Genomic DNA, 27,266 nt, shown 5'->3' on the forward strand with positions numbered 1-27,266 from the left:
GGTGGTGTTCTTAAGGAAAACCTGACTCATCCTTCATTTGACAACATTCTTGCAAAGATATGGAAAATAAACCTGAAAAACCTGATACATTATGAATTTCCCCGACAATATCTACTTCCCAAGGCTTTTATATTTGTAATCTTTGAATTTTTAAAGTCCATGCTCATAGCCTTACACCAAAACATAAAATTACAAGTCATATGTGATTTATTAGGTGTTTCTGACTTATTCCTATTAAAATTAAATAATAAACAAGTAAATAAATGCCAGTTTTCCAGTGTTGTATAATTAGATCAACTAAGTCTCCCATTCAGCTGAGTTTTGTATGTTGGAAAACTTCCCTATGTTCCTTCAGAAACTGTCTATAAGCAGGTTGTTCTTGTTTCTTTATATTATTGGTTGAAACATTGGGATTTCAACCAAAATTAAATCTTACTAACAAACAATAACATTATTTCCAGTGATATAATAGTGGTGCCTTGGGGGCTATGGCTTGTTTTGTTTTCCTACCTCACAGAGCATAATTTTCTAGTAAAAACCTAAAGATACACTAAAGGCCAGAATAGTTTTCGTAGCTAAAACTTTTTCTAAGGGAAAATATTAGAAACGAATGGATAGTAATCATTATGTTTACACTTCTAAAACTAAAAAATGCATGTATTTATGATAAATTGACTCTTTAATTGGCCATTACATAAGATACCAGTTTTGCGAAAGGACCATAGAGTGCAAAGTAGCAGAACACAGTATGAAAGAAGCAATTATGCTTTAAAGATTAAGGCCTGATTGCCCTTCTTACTAGTTTTGAATATACAGTGACGCCATCCAGGCAATCTGTTCTCAGCTTCTCTATTTAAGAAGGAGCAACAAAAATATCCTATGTTCCATACAATAGAGGCTTATGTTGAGAAGGAAAAGATATACTGTCATCCAGTATCATACAGAAATAAGTTATTCCTAAAAATATCTGATTGGGGTGCTCACTAAAACTTGTTTACAAATATTCTATCCAATTCTCCTTTCTCCCAAGCACACAGGGGATCCACTTTGCCATCCCTTTTGCCTCTATGACTTGTGTTGGGAAATAAAATGTGAGCAGATTTAATGCTTTAAAAGTTAGTGAGTGATCCACTAGTGTCTCTTTCTTTCTCTGTTACATCAGTCAAGATGGTCTTCAACAGCATGCAAAGTCCTTTTTGTTTTTGTTATTGTTGTTTTAATATGGTTTTTTTTGCTGGTAATATTACAGATACCTCCCATATACATGGATAGAAATTGTGGGGAGGCAGATTTTTTAAATTGATTTCAGAGAAAGGTAGAAGGAGAGAGAGATAGAAACATCAATGATGAGACAGAATCATCAATTGGCTGCCTCCTGCATGTCCCACACTGGGGATCCAGCCTGCAACCTGGGCATGTGCCCTGACCTAGAATCGGACCATGACCTTCTAGTTCATAGGTTGACGCTCAACCACTGAGCCACAAAGACTGGGCAAGACTCCCATGTTTAAAACCTCCAATTCCAACCACCAATGTCAGCACTCTAGTTTTTTTGTTTGTTTGTTTGTTATCCTATTATTTTAATAACAGTAAAATTGAACTGAGAGGTAAATTAATCAAACAAATATTGTTACACAGTCTAAAATAATGACACTACCAGACTTAACTGCTGAAGCAGCAGGGGGACTACTTTGTAAAGTGCATGGTTTCTAACCACTGAGCTTTACATCTGAAACTAATACAAAATAATATTGAACAATCTACTTGTCTATATATATAAAAGCCTATGGAACGACCAAATGACCAAATGACCCAACGACTGTTTGACCAGTCTCTATGATGTGCACTGACCATCAGGAGGCAGACACTCAACGTAGGAGCTGCCCCTGGTGGTCAGTATGCTCCCACAGGCAACCTCCCACAGCTGGCCAACCTCCCGCGGTTCCTCCCCGAGGCTGGCCAGCCCTGATCGTGCCCAATAGGGACTGGGCAAGACGGCCGATTGGTCCCAATCACTGGCCAGGCCAAGGGACCCCACCCATGCATGAATTCTTGCACCGGGCCTCTAGTATTATATAATAGTTACAGTTCATCATGTCTCTTAAACTCATACTCAGGATACAAATCATTGTTTACTTCAGCCTTCACAGATTTAAAAGCAGTCAATCTCTGAGTGTTAATCAGCTCCAAATGTTATTCTTACTAAACCTGATATTTCAAGCCTCAACTTAACATTCAGAAAATATAGTTTAGATTAGGTCAGTTCTAAATCACATATATGGATCCTATTTCTATGGTATTCCCGTAATACAAAATTTCAAAGGCTCCTATAAATTACCAAATTAAACAGTATCTCCTTGGTCTGACCTAACCAGGTCATCACAAACATCTGCTTATTATAAACTCCAGTCTTCTCAAAATAATGATCAGCAGAATCAGTTAAATACCCACCATGTGTTAGAAAATGGTCTGAATAGAAAGAAGCCAAAATGCACAGTAATCAAATATGATTAGAGTTAGGGGAGTGGGGATAGGAAATGGCAAATAAATTGAGAACAAATAAACTTGGTACTATGGTGTGGAGAAAATCAAATGGCTGGCTGAGACATTCGGCCCTTTTCCTCTTAGCAATGCAAAGTCATCAAAATATTTGAATGATTGGCTCTCTTGATTACATACAAATTTTAGGAAGTACTGATGGCAGGGTGGTTGAAGACCAAGAGAAGAGAGAATGTAGAAATAATTAGGAGCTTAAGAAAAATCAAGGAGCAGATTTAGTGGTTCTAAAATTAAGGCAATAAATATAAAAGCAAAGAGAAATTTAGGATTAGATGTAAATATCTGATCAATAGGATTTACATAGAGAAATTTGGGATTAAATGTAAATATGTGATCAATAAGATTTACATAGAGAAATTTGGGATTAAATGTAAATATGTGATCAATAGGATTTTGAAAAAGGTTGGTTAAGGGTTGGAGAGAGTAGAGTACAGCTAAAATATGAATTCTATAAAGAGCCCATTAGATTTCTAACACAGAATCCTATACCATCAACCAAGACAGGAAATGATAGAAGGTGGTGCAGGTTAGAGATAAAGACTGAGCTTATTCAAGTTCTGGTTATCTTCAGGTTACCAAATCAAAGATATATTAATGAAAATTGGAGATACTAAACCTTAGGAGAGTTCACAAAGATTAAGATCTCTTTGGCATAGAGATTAAAGGTTCTGGCTGTCCTCAGGAGGCAGATTTTTCTAATTGCTAGCATAGTGCCTAGAGCAGTGGTTCTCAACCTTCCTAATGCCGCGACCCTTTAATACATTTCCTCATGTTGTGGTGACCCCCAATTTCATGGTTACAAATTGAACATAATTAAAGCATAGTGATTAATCACAAAAACAATATGTAATTATATATGTGTTTTCGATGGTCTTAGGCGACCCCTGTGAAAAGGTCGTTCGACCCCCAAAGGGGTCGCGGCCCACAGGTTGAGAACCGCTGGCCTAGAGCATAGTTGATTTTCAATAAATGTTTGATGGATGGCTGGATAAACATTGAATATAAAATCCTGGCATGAACTTATCTTGGTTTTTAAAAGCCACAGTAAAGTTGATACAAAGGGAGGGGCAACAATAACTTACCAAATAAGAAAGTCATTATACTTTACATTTAGGAGGTTAGTGAAAGTCCTGAGAAGGAAATGTGATGGAGTGAATGTCCTGGATGCAGGAAGAAGGGAAGATAGTGGGAATTGCCTTTGGAAAGAAGAACACTAGACACTTCAAGATAGGAGGGCATTTCCAAAGGTCAGGTTTCAAAAAGTGTGACTATGGGATCTAAATAGACTCTGAATTCTCTCTGGCCCTAGTGTTTCTCCCACTGTAGTTGATCTTCTCCATTCTCAGAAGACTCCTCTTTCTAAACATGGTTAACTAAGATAACTCACCAGCTTATATTTGGTAGCTTTATCTCTAAAGTCTAAATCCAAATGGATTATTTGGACTTTGTAAGAATTTGCACAGACTAGCCCCATCTCTGTCCAGTAGACAGAATATAAGAACATGAAACATGAATAATATGACCTTTTATATTAAACTGATAGAACTATATTTTAGTTAGTATATTACATGGGTTACATATTGTTTCCAAATTTTCCAAACATTTAAGATGTTGATCATACTCAAACCTTGTTATAAGTGACCCAAGACACACATTTAGACATTTTCATAGAAATAAATCTAAAGATTTAAAGAATGGAATGAGAAATAGACAAAATGTTCAGCAGAATTAATTTTAAAAAGACAAAGAATAAATATTTCCAGCTTTTTTGTCTTTTTGAAAGAACTAATAAAATTTGCAAAGTATTCACATAAAAAGTAAATGAAAATAACATAAAAATTAGAATGGTAGTCTGTCAATCTTATTCAGTAATAATTTTTCAAATTATGACTATAATTTATTAATATATACTAATAATATGAAAAAATAATAAAATAGACAATGCTTTAGAAAATGTCAGATTGAAAATTAATTCAATAAGTAACATTCTAACAAAATTTAAGAAAATTGGATGAAATTTTTTTTTACATAGCAAATACCACCTCCATCTCTGGCCTTATTATTTTACTAGTGAGTTTTTTCAAGATTATAAATTATATTAATATATGTAATTATATATAACATAATTATATTATTATAATATATTATATATGTGGTAAAATATAATATATAAATAATATGTTATATAAGAAAATATTATCTATAATAATAATAAAAGCATAATATGCTAATTAGACCAGATGTTCTTCTGAACATCATTCTGGATGAAGCCAGGGCTGCGAGGGAAGCTGGGGTCCCGGGAGCCAGAGGAAAGCCAGTGCCAGCAGCCAGGGGAAGGAAAGCCTACTCTTGCATGAATTTCATGCATCAGGTCTCTAATTGTAAAAGTTCCAATAGAATATAACCTCCTTAATAATACTAAAATGATGGCAAGCAATGAAATAATACTGTAGACCATCCTACCTTTGGAGCATTCCTCCAAATTCCCAAATAAATCAAAAAGTATTGAATTATATATAGTATTGAATAAAAGAATAAGCTTGCAGCTATTCAAGAATCTATAATAATAAAAGCATAATATGCTAGTTAGACCGGGCAGCCAAATGACCTTCCGGACGTCCTTCTGGATGACCTTATGGATGAAACCGGGGCTGCGAGGGCCAAGGCAGCTTCCTTGGCTGTGAGGGCTGAGGCAAGTCACCACAGCTGCAAGGGCCGAGCTCCTTGCACGAATTTTGTGCATCTTGCCTCTAGTAACATAATATTAGCAAGTCAACTGCTCAGAGAAGTGGTGGGCAAAGATTCAAACTCAGGCTAGCTAAAGGGTCATTTGGAGGCAGATGGGGTGAACCTAAATCTTACATCATCATCACTCTCATTTTTTGAATTCCTACAGTAGGCTGTGTGTTCATATACTGAAAACATTTGCCAATTTATGCAAAGGGTTAACTGGTTATGTTTGGTGATGAGAATATGGTTATTTTGTTTTTATATGTATCTAATCTGTCCATTGTGAACATCATATCATGTGAAATGAGAAAATATTACAAATATTACAAAAGCAATTTCAAAGCACCTTGTTTGGGTCAGGAGGTCAGATAAACCATCTGATTTTAGACATCTGCCTCACATCCAACACTGTTTAAGGACTGAGAGCCCATCTGATTGTCACCACAATTGTCACAAACCTCAGCAGCAAGTTTCAAGGGGGACAGTTCTCAGTTATTTCAACTGGTTCTACAGGATGCATAATGACTTCATATCTCCCATCTCAAAACTTGAAAAATTAACTTAATGCCAGATCATCCCAAAGTAAGTTATCTAGGTGTCATAATGTATGAGGTACAGAGTATAATGTTATTTTAAAGAATAGATAATTATATATCTACTGAAGCTCATAAATAATATTTTTACAATTTTACTATGAAGAAATAAATAACACAGTTATCCAGAAAGATAATTGAAATGTGTATTTCTATATACAGTCCTACCTACATATAGTTTACAAAATATATTTGCTAGTAGCAGAGAAATTAAATCCTGCATTTTACTGTATTTTGAATTTTAGAAAAGATTGATAAATAGTCCACAAATTTACATGCCATATATTTACATGCCAGCATGATAATTTAAAAATAAAAGGAAATTCTAGAGGTTTTGCTTTTTATATAAAAAAACACACAGTTAAAATATGAGTGAAGAACAATAATTCATGTTTCTCATTTCAATACTCAGGAACTCATATTAATTAGTGATGAACAAATATGGTGATATAATAAGTTCTACTTACCATTTGGATAAAATTCTTGGAATTTCACTTGGACAATTATCCCAGTATAATCCTTGAATATCTGAAAAATGAGAGTGGTTGAAGAATATCAACAAGACATACTTTATACATCACTTTATAATACATTAATTCCATATGATCTTTGACTCATACCTGTTCTAGATTTATACAAGGAAGCATTCAGACTCATGATTTTCATTTAATATGAATACTGTCTAAACTCAGGAAGTAGGTGTGTACTTTTATTTATTCACCACCTGTAGTGCTAGAAGCCCCAGCCTGCCTGTTCTCAACTCAACTCTGACCGGCAGGAACCACGCTGCAGATAAGATAAATAATTCTTCTGAACTCTGAATGCGTATGTCCCTTAAACAAAGACAAGAGACTGAACTACTACGTTCTTATTTTTCAGGGCATAGCTTCTGTGGGGGAAATTACATTATAGTGTTTCACTGTGATGGAAATTACATTGTAGTGTTTCACACAGAGGAAATCTGTATCCTGAAAATTTAAGTACATATACTAGGTGAACTAATTTAGAATTTTAGTAATTATGTCACCTCTGCAAATGTATTTGTTTTAAGATAGTGATTCCAAGGTTATTCTGATGTGATACTCTAATTGCCAAGTAATTTATAAATCAGAAGAACACTCATCTATCCAAAAAAATTGTTTTTAAAAGATGAGGAAAGGAGACCCAATGTAGGAGAAATGGCTTGGTGAGATCTTAGCTTAGAGAGAGCAAGGTCTTAGCTTAGAGAGAGCCCTATGACCAGATGATAAGTCTCAAGACTTTAGCTTATCTCATTCCACCTTATTATTTTAAAACACATTTATTAAGGCTCTGATATATACCAGGCACTGAACTGGGTACTGGATAATGAACAAGATAATGGACAAGACAGATAAGAGGCCTGCCTTGGTGAAGCTTAATTCTGGTGATCTCCATTCATTAAAGTATTGAATACAGAACATTTCCATCCATATAAATGTAAAGAATGTAAATGTAACCTAGATACTAAGATTTTGGTATGAATTTCTACTAAGACCAAGTCTGGTTCCCAATGAATATACTGTCTTTAATCTTGGAAATATATCTGGCCTGCAAAATACTTAGCTAAACATCTGAGTATTTTGACGTGTAGGTAGATATGTTGTACATCGATAAATCATTAAAAAATAGAAAAGAACACATTTTTTTCCATTGAGTGCTTTGAAAGAATCTTTTATTTGCTTACTTATGTAAATGTGTCAACTTCCAGACTCAGTGTGAAGCTCAAAAACAGGCTGGAGAGATGAAAAGTTCTACATGTGCAACTGAGTAACTAGCTATCACGTGGAAGAGTGAAATAATGACCTTGAGATCCATTCTGCACATCATTTCTTAACTATCGTTTTATATTTAGCACTGAGGTAAGTGTTCTGCTTATAGTAGATAATTGCAAAATAGAATTATATAGTTACGTGTACAATAAAATACTGAATTTCTGGACTTCTAAAGCACCATTCTCATGCCTTTTTTTTCATGCCTCCAACCAATAAAAGTAACTATTTCCCATGATTTTCATTACCTTAATAACTTTAGAAATATTATTTTAGAGTGATTTTCACATGAAGCAATCAGACTATTTTCTGCATTACAAAATAGCCATTAAAACATGGAAAGCAAAGAGCCCAAAATAATGTACTAAACATGAGCCCAAGTTCTGCCTAAAATTGCAGTTCTGTCTAATATTTAATCAACAGAGAGATATGCAGAATATTTACTAAGTATAAAGTGATTATTGGTTAGGTTCTCTTGAGAAAGGCAATCCAAAGGCTATGGTCTCAAGTCACTTTGGAATGCTTCTGTTTTAGCAAGTAAGCCTTCAAATTCTCCATAAACTCTCTTAAAATAACATTTAATATACTGAAATAGCAAATTATTTTACCAAAAAATGAATCATTCTATAGAATGAAACTATAGGAGGAAGTTTGAGGAAAACTATTCCCATTATTTAAAGCCCAGAGCCTGGCCCATGGTCACATACTTGATTAGTCATAGAACTGAAGCTGGTTAATGCTCCTTACTTACTAGTTTCGTGTCTTTCACAACTTCATAGCCAAACAAAGATGAATTATTTTATTCTCATCCACTTAGGACATAAGAAGTGCTTTATGGCAGCTATACTAAAAGTAAAATTCTAACATATATAATATCACAATATATATTATTACATGTATAATGTCTGCATATTCTCTGAAAATGTCTGAACTTGAAATCTGTGTCTTCTGTTTTCAGTGACTAACTCCATCATAATTAGGGTACTATCTTTCCAGAATATGACATTAAGAAATCATAATCAATTGTATCACAAAAGTTTATAACCACTTTCTTGGCCCACCTCATCCTGCCTACCTTGGAGTAAAATTTTTCCAGTAGATGAGATCTCTACAGATTTTTCTGAAATGCCTTCACTTTAAAAATTAAATTTAGTGCATTCCCCCTCCCCCAGAAAACCCCATCTCAAATCTTATTGCCCTGTGCTATGCTTTTATTCCTATTCACTGTTCTTATATAAATTTTGGTTGGGAGCTTTGAATTTTTCAAAATATCAAATATCAGTGTTCTCTTCTTATTATTTTTTTATTTAAAATTATCACTCTGATTTATATCCTTGAAACACATAGTTCATACATGAATGTTATCTGTCATCTGCTTTGAAAAAAAATGTCAAATATATTTTTTCTTTAATTATCTTACTTATTACTGAGAATTGGGGGGTCAAATAAAACACTAGTGATATAAAAATATTTTACTCCCATTTCATTCACACAACGCATTAACTAGGGGTCAAATGTTTATGACAGAAATAAGTCATATTGATACTGGTTATATTTGCCATAAATCTATCAGTTACTATATGTTTCAAATAATGTGATTAATTTCTTTTATTAATGGCTTTGCTATTAGGGGATTAAAGGAAGGAAAGGGGACAACTAAAAGGGAAAAGGAACGAGAAATTCTAATAATGATGACAGTAGTCATCATTTATCACTTGCCCACTATGGGTTATCGAAGACTTTAAGCCAGACAATGGCATGACTTGTTTGAACACCTTTATGACATTTATTCTGGCTGCGAAATGGAGAATAGATGAGGAAGTGCAGGGCAGAGTGGCGCTAGATAAGTGAACAGAAAAGTTGGAAGGCTACTGTTGTAGTCCAGGAATAACATACTGATATTTTCAATTAGAATACAGTAGTGAAGATGGACAGAAGCAAATGTAGTTGAGATATTTGGACAATAAACTTATGGAAAGAAAAGAAAGGATGACTTGGGTTTTTGGCTTGAATAAGGAAATAGATTGTAGTGCCTTTTATTAAAAGAGTATATCTAGGGAGAAGCATCCATCCATGGTGAATAGAGAAGAATGGGAGGGCAGGCTACTATTTTGGCAAGGTTGCCTCTGTAAATTTAAAAATACTTGTTCTGTAAATCATTGAAAAATACTTGTTCTATAGGTCAATTATGTAAAATACCATAATTTCTGCTCTATCAACCACAAAATGTCTTTGATAATAAATATAAGAGCCAGCTCTCCAAATTCTGCTGCACCATATCCGGGTGCTTCGTGAATAATGCTCATGTCTTCTACATTCTCGGTCTTTTACTCTACCAGATCCTTTTGCAGAAATCATTAATAATACTCATGTGTCTCTTTGACGATCAATACTATGAACCCCTTTATTAATGTCCCTTTCACAGCTAAGTTCCTCAAAAGAGAACATGAAGCTCTTCATTTGAACTCCCCCATTTATTTTTAATTCTACTATGCTACTGAGTGATGCTTTCACACCCACTACATTACTGAAAGTGGCCTTGCTAAGATCCCCAGTTAATTCCTAATAGCAACATCTCACAGATCTTTCTGGCAAGCTCTTTCACTGGCTCCTCCTCCTCTTAATTTTTTTTTCATATCGCTGTTTTAAATTTTATTATTTCTCCCTTCAACATTTTGCCTTGAGTAACATCAACACTCCGTTTAGTAGCTGCTGATGACCAACAAATCAATATCTCTGACCTGTATTCTAACCGGTAGGTTCACATATGCAACTGGCTATTTGGTGTCTCCACCTGGCAGCCCTGTATGCGCTTCAAATAAAACATAGCTAAACTCTCAGCTCCTTACCTTTATTCCCAAACCTCCCCTCCTATTCCTATTGGTGGGTAGCATCACCATTGCAACCATTAACTCAAGACAGATGCCTTGGAATCTACTCACACTGTTGCATTTTTCACGTCCTCCAAATTCCATCACTGAGCCAACATTATCAATATTACTTCCTTAAGATGTCCTGCCTCAGCTCTCCATGTCTCTATCACCACCAACCACTTCATGCCTTATTTCACATCTCAATATTACCTGAACGATTCATTTCTTCTCTGCCCAGCTGCCAAAGGTCTCTATCTAAAAACCCTTAAGTAGGTCTTCATTGCCTAAAGGAAAAAGTTCAAGGACCTGAGCAGGGCTTCTGATGATTTCCTAGATCTGGTCCCTGCCTTTCTTCCTTATTGTCATTCTTCTCTCTCACCAAACCTTTCTACATGCTTTAATAGTACATGAATAATTCTGTTGTGTCCATCCTGATTCTACTGGAGCTCCCACACTTGAATGGATGCTTCCTGATGATCCTGGTATAAGTTCTTCTTGGTCAGTTTACCCATGTTTATACAACGTTCTCACTTAGCAACTCTAATATTTCATGGAACTCATTGATTTCTTACCTCTAACCTTCACTAAACTGCTCTTGTCTTAATAAACCAATGGGCATGATTGGTGTTTAATAAGTGGTTGATGTTATTCAAGAAGGAACAAAAATGAAGAATAAATGAATTACTGAATAAATGGTTTATCACAAAACCTTACTAGAAAACCTAAGACTTATAAATAATTGCAAAATGCCCATGACTTTCTAATTCAATATTAAAGTAGAGCCCACAAAACAATTATAAACCTATATTACATAAATAGTCTACCATGCAAAGAACAAAGAGTCAGCATTGGACAAATCTATTAAGTCAACTATTGACAGACATAAGCCATTTCATGGACTTTGACTATAGCTAAACTTGAGAAAACAAATCCAAGTTAAACTTTGAACTTCAGAATTTAGGGAGAAAAAGAAAGCAACTGAAGAAAATTACATATTCAGTTTAAATTCAGTTGGCACTATTTCTAGATACAGCTTAAAGTTCTGTTAGCTGTCTTATTATTTCTTGCCAAAACTAACCATAGGCAAAGCATATGAAATGCTAAGGTCTTTAGCAAATAGTGACTTTTAAAAACATATGTAATGTTACTCATGTGGTTGAGTCAGAATTATACTTATGCAGTAGCACAGATGGAAATGATTTGTTCTGGAAACCAAGATAGTATTATTATTTTACTATTTTTACCTCCACAAATGATTCACATGCTAGTGCATATGAGGAATCTCAGACCATAAAATACATCCAGAAATATTTGAATCAAAATGTCATGATATTATAGCAATTAAATTTAGATTTGATGCTTTCACACTGTTTACCTTGTATCTCTATATTAATGACATGTGAGTCTCTATTTTATTTAAAATACATAGCAGTATATAAACTGAGCTTCAATGTAAAAGATTCAAACAACACCCACATATTTGCTATAAAAAGTTTCCCTTCCTCCTCTTCCCCAGTTTATTCTCTTCCTCAAAGGTGTTCAGTGTACATCATTCAAGTTATTATGTTACACATTTATGTATGCAGTTTTTATTATATGTATTGTTCAACGTATTGCATTTTTTCTTAATAGTGATACTTAAATATATTGTTGGTAGAAGTATAAACTGTCAAGAAATTGTTGAAGACATGAGTTAGAAATTCATCTTTTAACCAGCAATTCCACTTCTGCAAAAGAAGACATAAACAGTGGTGTTTATTCCAGAGCTGTTTGAAATAATGTAGAAGAAACAATATATACACCAAGTATACAGAAATGTTTTAATATAGCATGACATAGCCATACTCCAGATAATCATGTTGCTGTGTAAAGTAATGAGACAGATGTAAATGTAGTGAGCTTTGGTACCTGCAAGTTATTTCCTATTTTTCCTCTGGAAATATTAATTCAGCTTTATTTGTAAGTAGTATTCTCAAAGATTAAGTCTCATGAAAGAATAGTAGTAATTGTAAGTTCTTCAATGTCAGAGAAAAACTCTGATTGTTGGTAGGTTTCAGATTTGAAATGAGTTATTAGAAATCTCTCCCCTTTGGGGTATAATTACAAAGAGCAATGGACTTGGGAAACTGATTTTGAGTAAGGTATTTGATCTTTCCCAACCTCAATTTCCCAATCCTTAAATTGAAATAAGGTGATAATTAAGTAGGAAAGCACATACCAGAAAGAGCTACTCATTAAATGTTTTTTAAAACTATAATTAAAATTCTTCTTTCAATGATTCTTTGGTGAATCCAACAAATTCTGATCATCTCCAGTATTTAATCCCTAACAGTTTAATTTATACAACAAGCAAGAGCAATTGGTTAATAAACAATAGATATTGGTTAAGTGCAATAATTTATTAAATGAGACTACACTTTAACTATAGGCTATTAGTAAAGTAGGAATTTTTAGGGGTGAAAAAGGCAGGTTTAGGAAATTTTTTAAATTAAGGGGTTCAGTGGAAGAAACCAAGGGCTACAGAGCTACAAAGGTTACATTTCCATGAGATGAGAGGCAGCAGTTACATTTCCATAAGACAAGGGAGCAGGTAGCCAGCAGAAGTGATATTTCCATAAGACAAGGGCACTTGAGTAGCCAAAGGTCTATAGTTACAAAATAAAGAAGGAGGGCTTCACATGTCCCTCGTGAGGTTTGACCTTTGAGCTCAGGAGTTGCTATAGTGACCAAATCAAAGGGAATAGTGACCAATCCGGACACAGGGACTTGCAGCCTTTATAAACCCTGGAAGGAGGAACTCAGTGGGACTCTTTCCCCCTCCTCACATGGGAGTCTGTGATGTGAGATTCTTTCCACCTCCCCACATGGGAGTTTGTACTTGTTCTTCAATAAATTCCCACCTTTGCTATACCATCTTCCCTCCATGGTTTCATTCTTCATCTCCGACAAACAAAGAATCCAGGGAAGCCATCTTGCCCAGGGGAACACCATGTATTCCAGTCCCAAAATCCCATATCATTAGTAAAAAAAAATAAATAAATAAATAAAAAATCTCGTTTAATTTGTTATTTAGGACAAATGTATTTTTGAAAGGTAAAATAATTTACTAAATACAAATGCTTAATCTCAATAGAGTAAGTACAAATAAACTTCCAGAAAAGTCTAAAAGTGCTTTATTTCTGATGGTTCTTACACCTATTTTAACCACATCTTGAGAATATATTTTCCAAGACAAAAATACTAGGTGTGAAATATGAGCATGAAAGAGAAAAAGAAAACTTTTCTAAATATTAAACAAAGGGCTTAAGAAAACCATTGAGAAATACTTTCAGAAGTATTATATAAATATTAAAAATATTCACCTCTTCTCAAACAGAGTATCAGAGAAGAGACAGCTAAATAATTCACTTGAAGAAGATAAAAAAGGAGCAAACAACTATTCTGTACTTAAAGGTAAATTCACAATCTTATAAATAAAAGATAGTTTCAAATGTGGTACTCTCCTCAAAAATGTCATATAATCTATTTTATATCCTCTCCTTTGAGATGATGAAAGGAGAGGATATAAAATATATTTTATATTATATTATTACTCTTTCAGATTTTTTGTGAATTCTTTTTCAAAGTCAGAGTCAATAAAAACAGTCTTAAGATGATGGTTCACATAAATTATGTCATTTTATTTTCTCAGTAGTCCACCAAGGTAGGCTATCTATATACATAAAAGCGTAATATGCAAATTGTCCCCTTGGGAATTCGACCAAGAGACGGGGAGTTCAACCACTTGCTATGACATACTCTGACCACCAGAGCGTGGTGTGGAATGAAGGGAGGCTCCTGCCAGCAGCCAGAAGGCCCCAACCAGCCTGACTAGGGACCCTACCCATGCACAAATTTAATGCACCAGGCCTCTAGATGATGATAAATGCAGGATCAGAAAGGTTAGGAAACTTGCCTAGGGATAGCCTGATGCACCTCAGAGCTGGAATTCCCATTTGTCCACTCCAAATTTAACTTTTTAAAAAATTTACCATATAACAGTTGCTTTAAAATCTTTACATCAAAATGAATGCAAATACTTTGCATTCTTAGTTCTATTGATCAATATAATCATTCTCATTATGTATTTTAAGGCAGTATTTATAAAACATGTAATGAGCCCTAGCCAGTTTGGCTCAGTGAATAGAGTGCCGGCCTGCTGAGTAAAGGGTCCCAGATTCGATTCTGGTTGAGGGCACATGCTGGGGTTTCAGGCTTGATCTCCAGTAGCGGGTGTGCAGGAGGCAGCCGATCAATGATTCTCTCTCATCATTGATGTTTCTATCTCTCTCTCCCTCTCCCTTTCTCTCTAAAATCAATAAAAATATATATTTAAAAAAAACATGTAATGAGTAACATTTAGTAAACCTATTTATAAAAAGGTAACAGCTATGTCACATCTTTCCCATGTGATAGGAAGGATAAGAAGGCCCTGCCATGAGTTTTTTATTGTTTTGTTGTTGTTGGGTTGCTGAATGCTCAGTAATTAAATAGCCATCAGGCAGTTAAAGACAGGCTGGTCTCCGTACTATATTTATGTAAAGCAGACAAAGAGTGCATTTTCCATTTTGTGGTCTGGTTACAGTGCATAAACCCCAGCAAAAGGGTCACATAATTGAAACCATTCTTCATGGATCTGTCACAGAAACAAGACTTTGAATTCTGAAAACTCTGTATGGCAAAAAGAGATAAATGTGTTGTTTTTTGTTGTTTTTGTGTTCTTTTACAATACTATTACGAGTGCCAAATTTTCTGTCTATAGTGGAATGGTTCTGGTAGCCATTTTCATAACTTTTAAATATTATTTTTCACTTAATAAAAGTACTTTGCATTAGAAAGGCCTAATTATGTTATGCAAAAGCCACAGGGATAATTATAGTATATCCAGACATTTTTAATTTATATTATTGGAAACATGTTACAGGCCTGAAGAGAAACTCACATATCATTATGCAATCTCAACAGCTGCTCTGCTCAGTCTTGCTGTAATCAAAGTTATCATCCCATCATTTCTAACATGCCAAGTTCTTCAACATTCCTACTGATTTAAAGATATATTTTGAGTCATCAGATCTACGGCTTTGTACTATCACTAAATGTGTTTCACTAAACCAAACATGTCCTTTCTCTAACATAATTTAAGATTGATATATATATTTACAATTTAATTTAACTAACATGCATTTGCCAAATATGCTCTCAGTGTTAATGGAACTAGGAAGCTTATGGGTATTACAGAACCTACCACCTATATATAAAAAACTCTAATATGCAAATAGACTGACTGCAGAACCAAACCAAACAACCAGTCGCTATGACATATGCTGACCACAAGAGCGCGCAAGCAGAACATGGCAGGTGTTGGCAGCAGGCAGCAGAGCATAGAACATGGCAGGCATCGCCACAGTGGGATGGTGGAGCAGGTGAGTGGGGCTGCCACACCAAGGTGGGGTGCCAGACGCTGTCATTGGGGAGAGCCTCTGGTGGTTACTGAAAATTCTTTGCTCCCCCATGCTGTGGTCCCGCTGGGCGCTTGCACCTGTTGCTGGCACCTGGTGCCAACCCTGGGTTTGGCACCATCACCGGGTGTGAGTGGCAGCTGCCAGCCCCAATTGCCCCTGAGGGCTTCTTCACCTCCCCCTGCTCCTGAGGGGCAATTGGGGCAGCAACAGCTGCTCACACCCGCTGATGGTGCTGGCTCCAATGGCTGTGTGTCAGCTGATGCGAGGGGAGCTGGCGCTGTCAGCGTATGGGAGCTGCAGCAGTGGGAGCGGGGCTGACAGCAGACAGGGGACTGGGGTCATGGCAGGAGGGGCCCGGCTGGGGCAGGGATGATGGGACGAGACCCACCCCTGTGCCCACAGCAGCCTCACGGCCCACAGTTCCTTTCAAGGTGCATGAATTCATGTCCTGGGCCTGTAGTATATTCACAAGCAGCCAAAGGCCATAAAGAAGAAAATAATTTCACTTACTGTACACATCCCATTTCCATGCATCAAATTGCCCAACTTACTTAAAAGTTTCAACTCCATAGTCAGCTCATTAAATAATTATGAGATATGGGAACTATTCCCTTTTAGAGCAATATTAAATCCTTATTGAATGTAATTTAGTACTGTGTCGAAACTAGAATTCACTTATCCAAACCGCAGGTATTTCAACTCTTTCTGTTGGAACTTTCCTCCCAAACTGAACAAATTTCACTGTTAGATGTATTTCCTGCCTCTCAGTTCATCTTCTTGCTGGTACTTATTAAACTGGAAACAAATACCTTAGATCTGTAGGATCAAAAATTAATTTTGCTTTGTTTTAGCAATCTGGAAGAGTCAACAGTCATTTGTAAATTTTCCATGAGTTATAAACTTCTTATCTGGTGTCAACATTCATGTAACCGTTTGTGAATGATGAAAATGTTACTACTTCTGACAAACAAGAGAAAAATGATAAATAAATAGCTAAACTGTTTAAACCTTTTTATACATATCAGGAAACTTTAATTCTCCTCTTTGGGAAAACTATAAGGGAAGGTGAATGAAAATCTTACCTTTACAGAAGAACCGGAAGACACATCCTTTCATTTAAAGGAGTTGCAAAAGGATAGGAAAACAAACCAAATGAACCAAAGACACACTCACACAACATTCTCATTCATCCTAATCAATATTTGCACTGATGACCCACCTATTCCTTCACAATTTTCAAGATATTTGATAAAGTTTTATATTAATCAGAAATATTTTAGCCTGTTCCAATCATGCCTATATGAAATTCGCTCTATTTTACGTATCAAATCTCCAATACTACCCAATGTACTAGTATCTCACCCAAACTTAGCTTCAGAGGTTGTTTTTACTTCTCACTTTTCTTTTTTTGCTGTTTTATTTAAATAAGTTATGTATCCTAAATACTTAGTCCTTCTCTAGTATCATTCTACAAAGTAGGAGAAATGGTTATAAGAAATTTTAAAACATCAACTAACAGAGCAATTTTCCCTTCAATTGCATACTACTAAAAAGTCAGTAGGAGTTCATCTTTATTTTATTTTTTTAAATCAATAATATTCTTAGTTATGGTTTTATTTGAACTCGGTAAATAAACCTTACGAAAAAATCTGATAACTACACATTTTTAGCCTAATCTTCTAATCACAGATTCTAGTACATAAAAAACTTTGAAGAAATACCAAAATAAAACACCAAGATATTTGAAAAAAAATCAATGGGTAATTTTAGTACAGTGGTATAATACAATAAGAATTGCAATGTGGAGAGAGAGAGAGAAAAAAGCCTGTGGCAGCAGCCAATTACAGCATAAAATTCCTTTTTTTATCCTCCTCACTGTTCCAGTATTTCACTTTACTGAAATGCAGAAAATGTATTATTCTCTCAGGTGGTGAAAACAGAAACTGGTAGACTTGGTAACAAGACCACTTTACAGAACTGTGATTGATCAGAAAGACACAGCATAGGCCATGGGAGCGGAGTTAGGTAAGCCATCACAGTTTGACAATAGTGGAAAGATGGCAGGAATGTTTTTACCTCTCTTTCTAAATGCTGAAACATGTAATAATTGTTCCTCAGAATAACTCTATGTGGTGGATAGAGTGGTTATCCTGGATAAAACTAAAAGCTCAGGTAAGTTTTGTGCCAAATAAGAGAGTAGCCTAAACTCAATCGTTATCATCTGATACCTGGTCACTCCTTTTTCCACTTACTTTAAAAATATATTTTTACTGATTTTAGAAAGGAAAGAGAGAGAGAGAGAGAGAGAGAGAGAGAGAGAGAGAGAGAGAGAGATATCAATTGGTTGGCAGCCTTTTGCACACCCCCTACTGGGGATCGAACCCACAACCCGGGCATGTGCCCTGACTGGGAATTGAACCTGCTTTGATTGACCTCCTGGTTCATAGGTTAACTCTCAACCACTAAGCAATACCGGCCAGGCCCCACATACTTTAAAAAGTTCTCCCCATTTTCTGAATATCATCAATGAAAAGGAACCAATGAATGTAACTAACCCTGGGTACTTTTAGGAAGTCCTTTATTTCTGACTTTAATATTTTGAAAATTTCTGCATTATTTAAAGGAAAGCTCACCTTAGATCAAATTATTTCAAAGCACATAAATGCTACCCATTGTAACTAAAATTCATTTGAAAACCATAATAGTTGATGATGTTTTTTATTAAAATCAATGCACTTTTATTTGAATTATGCTATTGTACTGTATTTCCAATTAGTAGTCTCAACTTAAACATAGCATATAATATGCTAATGGAAGTAAGATTTCTCTGAAAGTTGGAATCCTTTCAAATAAATTATTGATCTGGCCGAAACCGGTTTGGCTCAGTGGATAGAGCGTCGGCCTGCGGACTGAGGGGTCCCAGGTTCGATTCCGGTCAAGGGCATGTACCTGGGTTGCGGGCACATCCCCAGTGGGAGATGTGCAGGAGGCGGCTGATCGATGTTTCTCTCCCATCGATGTTTCTAACTATCTCTCTCCCTTCCTCTCTGTAAAAAATCAATAAAATATATTTAAAAAAAATTATTGATCTGAACGTAACATATGAACTGTAACACTATGGTTGTCACCTAAATTTGGTTACCTCTTCTCTGCAGGAATTAATGGGGATCTTTTGTTTTGACCTTAACAAGGGTTAGGCTCTCTTCTTAGAGGAGTAACATTTTCAGTAGCTAATGAAAAAATATTCTCAGGGCAGAACACCTGGAAATCAAGCCTCAAAGATTCTACATTAATACTATCTGTAGTTTTACATCTGGTAAATTGTTACTAGCAGGTCTAATGGGAGTGCAAGAGGCTATTTTAGTCCTTAAACATTTAAATACTTCCCTTGCATCGTAAAAAATGGGGAAAGGTGGCTCTCTAAACCCTCATTCCCAGAGAGCATGTTAAGTAATGAATATTCTTAATGTGCAGAAGAGACTTACATGTGCACTTGAGAAGCACTCCGGGCTTACTCTTTCCGTCACTGAAGTCTAGAAATAAAGGGACTCCTAAAACCTTTAAACTCTCTAAAGTGTAATTAACTTTCAGCAAAATTCACAAGGAATTTCTGTATCCTGATAATGTCTAGAAGAGAATTTTGAGTGAATATTGGGTCAATGGAAGGCAGTTGAAGAGAAAAGGAATACATTTGCCTAGTTAGAGTTTAGAAAGGGGGAGGTATTCTATCTTGTGTTATTTCTTGCTCAGATTATTTTTTCAAAATATGGTAATGTGTGGCTACAACAGAAGATATCTCTTGTGCTTTTCTGAAGTTCAAGGCTTCTAGAGACGTCATTGCTCAAACTCCAAAAAAGTTCTTGCCTGGGAAGATTTTAATAGTCACTTAGCTAATAAAATCAATTGTAAGTGCTCTTTGGAACTCATCAAACAATTCCCAAGGATTAACATTTGAGAAAACTCTATTAGTAAAATACAAAATCTCTGGATTCATCACCAGTGTACATAATCTCAAAGTCTTTTCAAATCTTTTTTTTTTTCAAGTAGTTTGCCTAATTGTTCTCTCAGTTCTATTCCCGCTGCTTTACTTCAAATAGCTTCCGAAGACTTCCATCCTTTAGTTCTTTAATTCTAATGTGTTCTGAACACCACTTTTTGAAGCATAAACTACAGATTTTGAAATGGCTCTTGAATTATAAACAGGTTGTTAAAGGTCTGTCATGTGGTAGTTTCAAAATCTCTCTCAGACATCTTTATCTCTGAAACTATCATAGACTCTCATAACCATTTGATAACTACTTGTTGTCATGTCACTTTTCAGGCAGTAACTTCCATCTCTACCTGATGGTGAGCCCCTCTGTGCTTCAAGCTCTGCTCAAATATTGCCTCTTCCAGGATGTCCTTCCTTCGCAAGAGATTCTCTATCCCTCTGTTACAGGGGTACTTCATCTGGCATTGCGTTAACATTTACTTACATATAGTTCTACCTAAGACTTTTGAAGGAAAAAGTGTGTCTTGGTTATGTATGTGCTCACCACAATGCCTGACTCAGAGCTTTGTATGTATGACAAAAGTGTGTTATCTGATTCAGTGGTTGGGACACTTCTTCTTAGGGACACAGATAGATGACATTTACTGGAGTTACTCAAGCACGTTCTGGTCCTATGGCTGAGTTCTAAAGAGCAGAATGAGGGTGGGATTGATTATTCCACTCCCAGGTCAGGACCGTAAAATCCTTCCATGTGTAAACTTATAATGTGAGGCAGTGGAGGTTGATGTTGGTGAATTACAAGATGGGAAGAATCGATGAGCAGAAATCTTCTCAAGGCACACTGCTCTAAGTTCTAAACTTCTGGACTATGCTATAACTTTTAAGATGCCGAAATGTTATCTCTTATATCAGTAAATGTAGCCTAATTAGCATAGAACTGCTGAATGGTCAGCCAATTATTGCAGTGGGGAATAATAAATAATGCCACAATGGTCTCCTTTTGGAAGGATTTGCTGGAATGACCCTACCTTGACTCAAATGACCATCTCATCTTTTCTCCAGTGCTGAACCCATCCCCATGCTGCAGATTGGGTCTAACACTTTCTCCATTTGGACATAGTTACTCTCCTGGAATTTGTTACATCTGTATGGAATTGGCCTCCAGACCTTCTGGCTACAACTTAATTCATTTGGCTAGACTTTTTAATTCCTGGACATATGTCCTAATCATTCTCATCACTCCAGGCCAAGCAGATGTTTTGGTCTTAAATAATAGATAGTATCAATTCATTCAGAATATTTTCACCTGTGTTGGTACTTCTATAATATTCCTTTGATAATGGTTCATCCTCTGAAAAAGTCTTAACATTCTGCCTGTTTCTGAAAAGATTTTTTGTGTGCTAGTTAATTTTCTCTAATGCTATTCAGCTGCTGGTGAGCAGGTATTATGTCAGATGTTTCTCTGTGGATCCCAAAGCATCTGCCAGAGTGGCTGGAAAGAGATTAGGGGTATCTATCGATCAATTTGTCTGTGTGAATTAAGTATCAATGTTGCTTTTCTAAATTTCTGTTTATAACTATTCATTTTTAGTCAACCAATGAATAATTTTCATTGATTTGGTAAATGCATAACAGTGATTAAAAGGTTAATAACATTTAGTAAGCATTGATCGCAGGAGACAAGAATTCTAAATGTTGATTCAAGTGTTCTAAACCTAGATGATTTGGGCCACATTCCTGTGACGTTGCCTCTATGCAATTTCTAGTGCATAAGTAGTACAAGTGAATATTGTAAAAATCTTGCTATAGTGTGTTGTGATAGCTTGCCTTCAAGAACATATAAAATCTACTCTTACTAATTTATATCTGACTGACAAGAAAATATTGATTGAGCTGATGAGAACAAATGAGAAAGCCAATTTTCACTGAATATAAGATATTAAAATTTAACACAAAAAGACTGATATTAAGGAATACCATATTTAGTTTTGAGATTTAAATGTTCACTTCTTCTTTGTTGAGGCAGATATTTTATAGAAAATAAAGTAAAAATCTCTGCTGAGGGGAGAACAGTGTCAGCAATGAACACTGTAGGAGAACTTTAAAGCAACTAGAAATGGCAGTACAAGTGAGTAATGGAAGATTGTGCAGAAATTTCACTACAAAGAAACACATTATGAGATATGAATCCAGAAATCCACCACACCTTCCAGAAAGAAAGGTAAGAGAAGCCAGACAGAACACATTAATGCAACTGAAAGGCCAGAAGAAAACCGCAGACACATTTGTACTCTTCGAGGACAGACTAATAAATAAAAGTTCCATAAAAAAATAAATATGAGAAAAATGGACTTTCTTGAAAACAAGTAAAAAACAATACCTCAAAAGTTTAAAACAGATATATCTTGGAGTAATCTCAGAACCAGAAACTATGAATAGTTTTAAAAAATTAAAAGGCTTGAAAGAACAGAAAATATCATGATGCCAAAGTATTGCTTTCGAAAAGTAAAAAAATCCTGGCCATGGTTTCCCTATATCTGATGTCATTCCTGATAAAAAGGTAGAGATAGGGATGAAAGTGTGCAAATACCCAAGATATAAAAGGCAAAGAAAAACTCATTAGAATGAAGTTGTCTTTTTTATTGAATTTATTGGGGTAACGTTAGTTAATAAAGTTGTATAGGTTTCAGGTGTACAATTCTATAATACACAGTCTGCATATTATATTGTGTGCTCACTGCCCAGTCAAGTCTCCTTCCATTGCCATTTATTTCCCTCTATAACCTCTTTTACTTCCCCACACCCTCCTCTTCCTTTGGTAATCACCATACTGTTGTCTGTGTGTATGAGTTTTGCTTTGTTTTTCCTTCACCCCTTCACCTTTTTTTACCCAGCCCTGCAACCCCCTTCCCTAGCTGAGAGCTGTCAGTCTGTCTCTATCTATGAGTCTGCTTCTATTTTGTTTGTTAGTTTATTTTGCTCAGTTGGTTCTACATATGAGAGAAATCATACAGTACTTGTCTTTCTCTGACTGGCTTATTTAACTTAGCATAATGCTCTTTAGGTCCATCCATGTGGTTGCTAAAGGTAAAAATTTCCTTTTTATGGCTGAGTACTATTCTATTGAGTGAATGTACCTCAGCTCTTTTACCCACTCACCCACCGATGAACACTCGGGCTGCTTCCAATTCTTGGTTATTGTAAATAAGGTTGCAATGAACAGAGGGGCATAAATTCTTCCGAAACAGAGTTTGGGGTTCCTTCAGATGTATTCTCAGGAATGGAAGTGCTGGGTCATAGGGCAGTTCCATTTTTAATTGTTTTGAGGAAACTCCATACTGTTTTCCATAATGACTGCACCAATCTGCCTTCCTTCTAACAGTGCACAATGTGGGTGGGGGGTCTCTTATCTCCATACCCTCGCCAACACTTGTTTGTTGATTTATTGATGATAGCCATTCTCACTTCACTGATAAGGTCATATCTTATTTTCCTTTCTCTACTGATTAGTGACATTGAACATCTTTTTAATATATCTATTAGTCATTTGTATGTCCTTTTTGGAGAAGTGTCTATTCAGGTCTCTTGCCCATTTTTTTAATCTGTTTGTTTGTTTTTCCAGTTGAGTTTTATAAATTCTGTATAAATTTTGGATATTAACCTCTTTTCAGATGTATAACTGGAGAATCAAGTTGTCAAGAAAATATACCAAGAAAGAAGGACTGACTGATCTATGATATAATATCTATAGATGAATGGAATAGAGGGTGGGACAAAAGTAGGTTTAGAGTTTTGAATATGCAAAACAGTTTATTCTTGTATTATCATTTATTTATTATTGTATTATTTCCTTAGGAACAACTGTAAATCTAATTATTCCCAATCCTGTGTAAAAGATGACATACATGATGCTAAACACTTAATAAACCAATAATTACATAGCTTATAAATTATATGTTTTCCCCTAGCAGTTTTCATTTTCCTAGTTATTACATGAATTAAAAAGTCATTCCACTAGTGACTGGCAGATGTTAAAGTAAAACCAAGTGATAGAATACAATAGACACGGCTTTAATTTCTTAATATTTTTATAACTTGTCTTCCTAATTTCATAATTGTGACAGTAAATTTACAACCCTGCACAAAACCACACACAATAAAAATAACAAAGTTTATTATTATGCAAGAAACTTAATTTTGGAATATATTTCTTGTAGCTACAATTCTTTCTCTGTCTCTTTTTGAACTCCTTCTCTTCCTTTATCTGTTCCTTAAATATTGATTTTTATCAATTTTTATCTATCCTCACCAAATACTGTTCTTTTTCCAGTTTCATTGAGATATAATTGACATACAACACTGTATAAGTGTAAAATGAGCAACATACTTATTTGATATATGTACATATTGTGAAATGATTACAATAACTTTACTTAACATCAATCAACTCACATAGTTATACATTTCTTGTAATGAAAATTTTTAAGATCTTCCCTCTTAATAACTTTCAAATATACACTAGTATATTATTGTGTTGTTAACCATAGTCACGTGCTGTACATTATACTCCCAAAACTTACTTGTCTTATAACTGCAACTTTGTACCTTTTGACCATCTTCATCCATTCTCGCCACCCCTGCCACCACCCCCAACCCCTGACTCTGGCAACTACCCAATCTGTTTTCTGTTCTATGAGTTTGGGTTGTTGTTGTTTTTTAATATATTTTATTGATTTTTTACAGAGAGGAAGGGAAAGGGATAGAGAGTCAGAAACATCGATGGGAGAGAAACATCGACCAGCTGCCTCCTGCACACCTCCTACTGGGGATGTGCCCGCACCCATGTACATGCCCTTGACCGGAATCGAACCTGGGACCTTTCAGTCCGCAGGCCGACGCTCTATCCACTGAGCCAAACCGGTTTCGGCAAGTTTGGGTTTTTTACATCTCCACATGTAAGCGAGATCGCACAGTAGAGGTTTATCTCTACCTGATACTTCACTTAGCATAATGCCCTCAAGGTTCATCCATGTTGTCTCAATTGGCAGGATTTCCTTCTTTATTTTATTTTTTATTTTTTAATATATTTTATTGATTTTCTACAGAGAGGAGTGGAGAGGGATAGAGAGTTAGAAACATTGATGAGAGAGAAACATTGATCAGCTGCCTCCTGCACACCCCCTACTGGGGATATGCCCGCAACCAAGGTACATGCCCTTGACCAGAATCAAACCTGGGACCCTTCAGTCCACAGGCCGATGCTCTATCCGCTGAGCCAAACCAGTTAGGGCGGATTTCCTTCTTTTTAATGTCTAACTTATCAACTACTGTTCTTAATGTAATCTAGTGATTCTTGAAGTGATTCTTTGAGCCTCTCACCTTTGCTTTCAACATATAACCATAATAGATAAAATATTAAATAAGATAATGTAAAAGTGATGTTAACAACTTAAACACTTCCCAGAACCACTGATAGAATAGAAACTGCTGGATTCTTGAATGAGAGGCAAAGGATTCCCTACATCTGTGAGGTGCCACACTTGCCCACAGGGAGTGCAAATCAGTGTCAGGTTTACTGACTGAAATCTGAGATAACAGGAAGTTGAATAACTGACTATCCCCCTGAAGCCATGGTTTACATAGAGCTGTGCAGGAGGGAGGCCAGAAGCACCAGCTACAATTTGTCAGTCAGAATCTGGGGCAAACTGTTGTTTGACTTGGTGACTAGATCTATGATATCTTCGTTATCAGAGATTGTGAGGTTGGGGTAGAGAGCAGCACTGGCTAGCAATGAGAGAATTTTTAAAAATCCTTCTCACTTACGTTGGGCTGAAAACCAAAATCTCAAGACATGTGAAGTCATACCAAAAAAAAATTACCAGCAAAAGTTTAAAAAACAGGCAATGAAGTCATTCCAGATGACATAAAAATAATAGATAAATTTCAGAATTTCCAAGTAAGCATGTTAGTATCCCTAAAGACACAAAATAAGAAATAACATCAATATAATTTTCCAAAAAACAAGTAGAGATAAAACAATAAAAGTGACCATGGGAAAAATATCAATTAGATACAGTGGAAATAGTAAAAACAAAAATTAGTAGGTTGGAAGATAATTCTGAGTAAATTCACCAAAAATGCTGCACAGAAACATATATAAATTAGTATAAAAGACAATTTAAGACATATGTCTGATATATTATGAGGCTTACACATACATTTCCTAGAGTGTTCCAGAAAAAAGGAGATTAGAGATAAAGAAACAATTTTAAAAAGAAAACCTTAGAGATTTACATAATTTAAGAAAGATGTGATTCCTAAGATCAAAGTTTCTATAAAGTTGAACAATCACTATGTTCTTTCCCTGTAAGAAGAGTAATAAATACCTTATTGCAACTCTGTAGAAAAACCTATAGAGGACCCACAATTTGTTAGAAACAAAATAATCTAATCCTATAGATTCTGCCCTATATTTTGATAAAATAAATCAATTAAAAACAATTGTTAAATGTAATTGAAATAAAAGTACAGCCATTATGATATTTTTTCTCAATAGAGAAGGCATAATTTCACTGCAACAAATGTCTACAGCTGCAGGGGTACAGAAAAATATTGAAATTTAGTGGCCATGAGAATTAAGGAAGTAAGTTGAGGAGTGTCATAATCCTATCACATGTCCAGACCACTCTATCGCCCTTGTTGTGAGCTCATAAATGAAAACACACACACACACACACACACACACACACACACACACACACACACCATACACTCTAAACTGGTGTAATATAATATCCTAGAGGAAGAACAATGAATCGCCAATATGTTTTAGATAGAGTTAAGAGAAATAACCCCAGAATTAATTTGTGAACGTATTTCCATTGTTTCCTATTAATCTAATACATAATTTAAACTTCTGTGGAAAATTAGCCTTACATAAGAAAATATATACCTTCTTAAAACCAGGGCTATAAAACAATGTTAAGGTGGATTTCAGTTTTTAAATGATGGCTTCACCTCAACAAATAATCAATAAGCAAATATGAACAGAAGAGAGCGAAGACATAAGTTTAAGATTAATTGTTAGGAAAATTAAACAGTTGATCTTTTTTCTTTTGTTTATCACAATTTATGTCCTTCCATGAAAGGGAACCTCATTCATTTGTAGCTCCTCCCATAGCACAGTAACTTCTTGAGTTGTGGCTAGCTATAATCAAGGAAAATAATAA

Source organism: Myotis nattereri, assembly GCF_964212035.1.
Source record: "Myotis nattereri genome assembly, chromosome: 3".
NCBI lineage: Eukaryota > Metazoa > Chordata > Mammalia > Chiroptera > Vespertilionidae > Myotis > Myotis nattereri.